This window comes from Columba livia, chromosome 19 (assembly GCF_036013475.1).
Source record: "Columba livia isolate bColLiv1 breed racing homer chromosome 19, bColLiv1.pat.W.v2, whole genome shotgun sequence".
Classification (NCBI taxonomy): Eukaryota; Metazoa; Chordata; class Aves; order Columbiformes; family Columbidae; genus Columba; species Columba livia.
The window spans coordinates 5895300-5901788 of NC_088620.1; positions in this window are offsets into that span (position 1 = coordinate 5895300).

A 6489-nucleotide genomic window follows, 5' to 3' on the forward strand; every position below is an offset into this window, starting at 1 on the left:
CGCTGGAGTTTCCTACCTCTTCCTTGTGCAGTCTTGCTGTCTGTGGGGGGAGGCAGGGAACTTTGCCTGTTTGGGAACTGGGAACTGCTGCTCCAGAGCATGACCTACCTGTCTGGACTTGAGCTCGTCTCGGAGCAGAGGGAAGCAAGCTGCTTGCTGCTGGGTTTGCTACCTGAGTGAAAACAACCTATTGATGAGATTCTCTCCAGACCCCTCCACTGACCCCTCCTGCTTCCCTTTTCTCCTGGTCCTGTCCTCAGCATTGCCATCCCAGTTGGTCCTAGCCCAGTTCCCCCAGTTTACCCTGGCACATCTGGCTCCTCTGCCCTTCTCTTCTTCACTCTTTCCTCTTCTTGCTGCTTCCCTCCATTTTTTGGCCACACTTAACCTCCCAGTTCATTTCTGCCCTTGTAGACAAGATTTTTGTTGTACCCATTCCCCGTTCCTTTGCTGCCAGAACCATCTTTCAGACCCTCTGCATCCCAGCCTGGGGACAGCAGAAACTGACTCCTTCATGGAATGTGGGTACCAGGGAGAAATGTCTTACATGAGCCTGGGTGAAGTGGGTTGCCTGGTGAGACGCAACATGGGAAAATGCTGCAAATTTGCATCCATTATAAACCAGATGCACCTTTGGGCATGCTTTGGAGATGCTCTCCAGCATCTCGAACTAAAATTAAAGCTTTTAGTTTATTCAGTCCCCTGGGCACAGTGACTCTGGGCACAGCCTGGCTCGGAGCTGCATCTGGCTTTCAAAGGAGGTGGCTTTTCCAGTGGTGGGATCATATTTAGGGGCCTGAGGGTGTCCCCTGGCCTTGGGGGGGGTGGTGCAGGCTGTGCAGCGATGGCTTCTGCCTCTGCAGATGCTCCAGTCCCACTTTTGAATGCTGTTCCTCTGGCAGCCACCGGTGGAGGGCGGCCTGGGCTTGACAAATGTGTCACCTCGGGGGAGACCTCTCTAGGGGCTCCCCGGGGGGTGCAGAGCCCTTGGGAAGCATGGAGGGGGCACGGGGCGCTGGGTGTAGGGGTTTACCCACGCAGGAGACAGGTCAGACCCTGTCTGAGGTGGAGAGGAAGGTCTGAGTACAGGTGATGGTGCTGGGAGTGAGGCCAGCGGCGATCCCAGGTGCTGCTGTTCTCTTCCGCTCGGGCTCCTGACCGGAGCCTGTGCCTGGGGGAGACTGGGCAAGGCTAAAAAGCCAGACAAATTCTGTGTTTGGGGCACTGCATGTTAAGTGCAGATGCAAATTGCATTGGAAGCCTATGGAGGTACAGCAGTTGTTTGCAAGTAAGCCCATCCAGGTGCAGACAGGCTTGGACTGTTGGGTTTTGGAGATGGATGGGGACGATACACATAGCTGAGGCCCGTGCAAGGAGCAGGATTTAGCCCTTGCTGATGCAGCCGAGGGACCAGGACCCGGCTAGAGCACAGTGGGGAGCTCACTCTGAGCCCTGTGTTCCTGCCCAGCTGTGAGGGGGAGGAAGGTGGTTGTTGCGGGTTGCAGGCAAGAGGAGCAGGATTGGGGCCACCACCAGGTGAGAGTTCTGGGAATACAGGGGCTGCTGAATGACTGGGAGACAGCTCAGCAAACCACAGCGGGGGCTCTGCACAGGACTGCGATAGCGGGTACGGCAGAGCTCGGTGGTGCCGATGGCGCGTGGCGCTGTGCCAGAGGGCCGGGACGTGCTCGTACTGCGTACGCACAGCTCTGTGCCAGCTTTTCCAGGGAGGGGGGAACCTAACTGAAGGTGTGTTTGTAGCTGTGAGTTACGCTGTAAGGAGCCACCCCACCTGGTGATGCTGATGACACTGCGGCGTTGGGAGGGTTAAAAGTCATGGCTCTGGTCCCCACTGGAGACTTGGTGGCTGGGGACAAGTCACCCTTTGGGCTGTGTTTGTCCTTACTCAGGAGGGTCATGTCACACTTGGCAATGCTTCAAAGCTCCCCGCAAAACCCAGCTACGCCAATTAGAGTCTTTCCACTGGCTTTGGGTTGAAATCTCAGGGCCTTTTTAATGTCCCCAGAAAGCTCTCAGCCCAGGGATACAAGTGCATGTGTGGTACTGAGCCTGGGATCAGTGCTGGGACAAAAATCCTTCCAGCAGAGAAGCGTTTGGAAAGAAGCAGGCAGTGCTTCATCTTATTCTGATTTTTTTAAATTTATTTGTGTGATTTTAAGGAAGAGGATAATTGAATCCTCCTTCTAGGATTAGAGACACCTTGTGAGACTTATCTCTCTCCTTTGATCAATAAGCTAGTCTGGCTCAACAGCTGCATATAGATAGAAGTACTATATATAAAGTATGAGGCATTATTCTTTTTTAATTAAATACTTAAAAAGCTGTTTGCATGAGGTTAAGAAAACATTAAAATCCTTTCCTGGGTTATTATTAGCCTATTAATTTAAGCAAAGCCAAAGAGCTTTACAAATGAAATGTCCTTTTCACTATGGAGATGGCTGCTTCTCCCAGACCCTGCATCCTGGACAGCAACAATAATATTAAGCAAAACAATGCTGCAACTTGCTCTCTGATCCACATCTCTTTCCAGCTCTAGGTCCAGCTCAGTCAGTCCATGCTTGGTGTGCAAAATTAGAGCGTGTTTAACCTAAATGCAGGCGAGGGCTTTGCGAGCTGCTCAGGACCTTTCTGGGTGAAATTAATTTCTGCAGCTGATAAAGCCTGTGACAATGTTCAACACCGCATCTCTGCAGCCTCCTCCTGCCACTCTTGGCGTGCTGGAGCCTTCCCAAACAATGACGGCCGTCCGCTACTGCGCACACTGGTGAGCTGGCTTTGCCTTTAAGCAGCAACAGGGAAATATTCTGGACTAAAGAAGGGCCTATCCTTTGCACTCTTTAGAAATGGAAATATGTGATTCCCCTGAGTGGTTCCAGTGTAACCAGGAGCAAGGCCAGGGATGGTTTCTCCCCCTCTGGTTTGAAAGGGGCTGTGTTGCAGGGGATTCCACAAAAAGGATGGTCTGTGGGGAACGCCTGTGTCTCGTCATTCTGCGTGCAGCAGAGAAGGGACGGCAGCTCATCTCCTTAAAGCAGAAAGGCTTCACGAGGGAAGCAAATGTCTTTAGGGCTGTTTGCTGCTTAGTCCCTGAACAGCAGAGGCTGGCCAGGCTGTGCAGCAGGGGGAGGCGTGGGGAGCTGGGGATGGCTCTGGCTCTGCTCTTTTTCATTGGCAAATCCCACTTTCTGAAATAACCTGGGCTTTGACCCTCTTTTCTCCTAGTTAATTAAAAATCCCACCCATATGCACAAAAGATGCCAGGCCAGGCTCTGGGAGAGCTTCGGCCAGTTAGAGTCACACAGTAAAGGTTGGAAAGCCCGGGAATCAGAGGTGATAGCAACTGTACCCAAAACTGGGACATGTCCCCAGATCCTTCGCCTAATGATCCCAGGCTTGTGAAGTGGGACACGACCCCTGCTATGCCCTGCACACCCTCAGCGCTGTGCCAACGGGGCTGAAGAACTGAGGGCAGCAAGAGCCTCTTCCCTCGCCTCCGGCCATCTGAGTGGCCTCGGCCGCACGAAGAGGCTAACAGCAGCGGGCAGGCCACCTCCTCGGCTTGGAGTATCACTTTCAGCTATTCTGAAGGTTAAACGCCTGTTTAGAGCTCCCTATTGAAGGTAGAGCCGGGGGTGCGCATTGTTCGGACGCCCTCCCGCTTTGTCTGGCCGCTTTCAGGGATGCCCTGAATGGGAAGCGGCCCCCCCAGCCCAGCACCCCGGCAGAAGGGCTCCTGGGGGAGAGGCGCTTCCTCCCGCCCTAATGACATTCAGGCCTCCATCGGTTCAGCTCCCGCTTTCTTTCTGCTGCAGTTTAACCCGGGCACAGAGGCCGGGCTCCATCTTACTGATCTCTGCTTGACACCCAATTACCACATGAATGGGAGAGAAAGGCTGCAAAAGGCTTTAACTCCCACTGACCCTCCTTCCCCTCTGCCTGCTTCCCCCTCTCCCCATCCTACCCCCTCGCCTTTCTCGGCGGAGGGAGTTCAAAACTGAGACGGGGAAATCAAACAAAGCCCCGAGTGAGGAAACCCATTGTCACCGCCTCCGCGATGGCTCCCCTTTCGCCAGCTATTGTTCCCCTTGAAGTTTGACTTGCTGTGTGGAAGGATGCGAGCAGCTGTTTGCGCATTCCCCTGATGTTTTATTGAAAAATAATTGAATCGTCAGCTCGGGGCTCCCTGATAAAATGTTTCCTCATAGCGCAGGGCCCTGCTGTATTTATAAACTACATTTTCCTGTAAAACATGATGGCGACCTAAAGCATTTCCTGCAGAATCAACCCTCGGAGGAGGGATGGAGGCAGGAATGGAGGCATGTCCTGTGCTCAAGGGGAGAGAAAAAGCATGTGAACAGAAGGAGAAAAAGAAAAAGCCCAAGGCTGAGACAAAAGAAATTAAACCCTCTTTATTGCCAGGCTCGCTTCCCAACCTGTTCTTTTGTTTGGCGCGGTTGACTTTGCGGGAGGGGGCGGCGGGTGCAGCCGGAGCACCCTGGTGCGCTGGCGCTCGCCCTGCAGAACCGGGGTGAGCCCCACACCTACGTCCCGGCCTGCCCTGCGCCGTCCCACACCCGGGACCACGCGAGGGACCTGCCGTGGAAAACTGGGCGTAAAAAGAGAAGTTTAAGTAAAGCGTAAGGACGCCTCTCTGGGTTTGAACAAGATGGCATGTCACACTGAACTGAACATGCTCAAGGCAGGAGCCTCGTCTTTTTATTGTTTTGCTTTTAAGTACCTGTTTATCAAACGCGTTGATGTTTACAGCGCTTTGGAAATAACAGTGTCAGCATTACGCTTTCTCAAGGAGATTACATGCTTGCTTTCCTCATCCCCAAGTGTATGCCAGAGAATTTGTGATGCTCTGATTTCAGCACCCAGCACAGAGACGAGATTCACTCCTCTCCCAAGCAAACAATGTCCATAAAAACATCCCCCATATCTCATGTGCTTGCTGACTATATTTCCAGGGCAATTGTTAACAGTAACCAGCTCTGAGTGCTTGAATGAGCCAAATCAGTATTTATGGTTTTACTGTTCTCTTTCTTTTTAATTTCTTGTTGCTTTTCAGGGGAAGTACTAACACTAAATCTGTAGTATTTTGTTGTATTTATATAACTCGGGAATCAAGATTCTTTTAGGAGCCAGTTCTCTCATTATTTGGCCTCATAAATGATTTCTGGAAGCAAGAAGAATAGCTCATATAAAACCATAACTGCAAATGCCGATCTGGAGTCCAGATTACCAGATCCTGTGTATACAGAGTGCTTCAGTCATTTCCAAAGTGTATAGAAGTCAGCTTTTTGTCTAAGGCTTCTTTCCTCAGACGGTTTCCCGTACAATCAGTTCAACATCCTGGGCTGTATCTCTGAGATACCCGGAAGCCTCAGGATTCAGAGATATTTAAAATCCAGCTGGAGTTTTTGGATGAAGACCACAGCCAGCAGCTTCTCATCTCTGCTGTCACGTAGCCCCCGCAGCACCGGCAGCGTGCATCCGCGCTGGGGACCGGCCTTTCCTGGGGCCCAGCCTGGAGAGTTATCCCCTCTGAGAACAAAAGGCCATTACAAACACCACCACCTTCTGCTCCCGGGGTTAGGCACACTGACCCCCGTTAGCATAAACGAAGAGCAATCTGTCTGCGTGAATTTATGCCCCTTACGCATAATGCACCACGTATCTGTCTATATATTACATTTCTATTTGCATGCGTGCACGCATACGTGCCTGTTTTAAATCCAAACCTGAGCGGAGGGTGAAGCGGCTGCAGTTTCTCCACCAGCGCTGCCCGGTGCAGCTCCACGTTGCGGGAAGAGCCCGCACCGTTCCACAGCCCAGCTGTCACCACCATGGCTGCGTCCTGCCCCGATCGCGCCTCGCCCTCCTGGGACAGGGGGCAAACAAACAGGCGACAGATGTGAGCGCGTTGTTTAGTGGTGCTGAAGGTGCCCGGGGTGAGCTGGCTGGGAAAGGCTGCCCGAGCAGAAGGGGATGCTGAACGGCCGCCTATTCCGATGCACAGAAACGCGTCTTCCATGGTGGCAACTGCACCGGCCGTTAGTCTCGCCCGGCCTGGCCACTTCTGCCTCGCCACTGGAAATCCAGCTGCGAGGTGACGGGTTGGCTTCACCACTGGGAAGCGCCTGCCGTGGGTCCTTGCCTTTGTGCAGCTGAAGCATTCTTAACATGTGACAAAGGGTTCTGTGTATGGCAAGATGTGAATTTTATGCAGGAATAGGTATTTTAAAGTAACAAGAGCCCAGCGTGCAACTTTGGAGGAACAGGCCTCCCTCTGCTGCCCTGCGGACAGCGTGGGGAGGGCGAGTTCCGGGAGCGTGTGTGGGGCCGCCGGGCCCCGGCGCTGCGGAAGCTCCGCTGGGGCTCTCCCTAGGCCAGGCCAGGCCAGGCCAAGCCAAGCCGCAGCGAGGCCGCCGCGGCCGGACTCGGGGAGGCCGCAGTCGCCGAGCG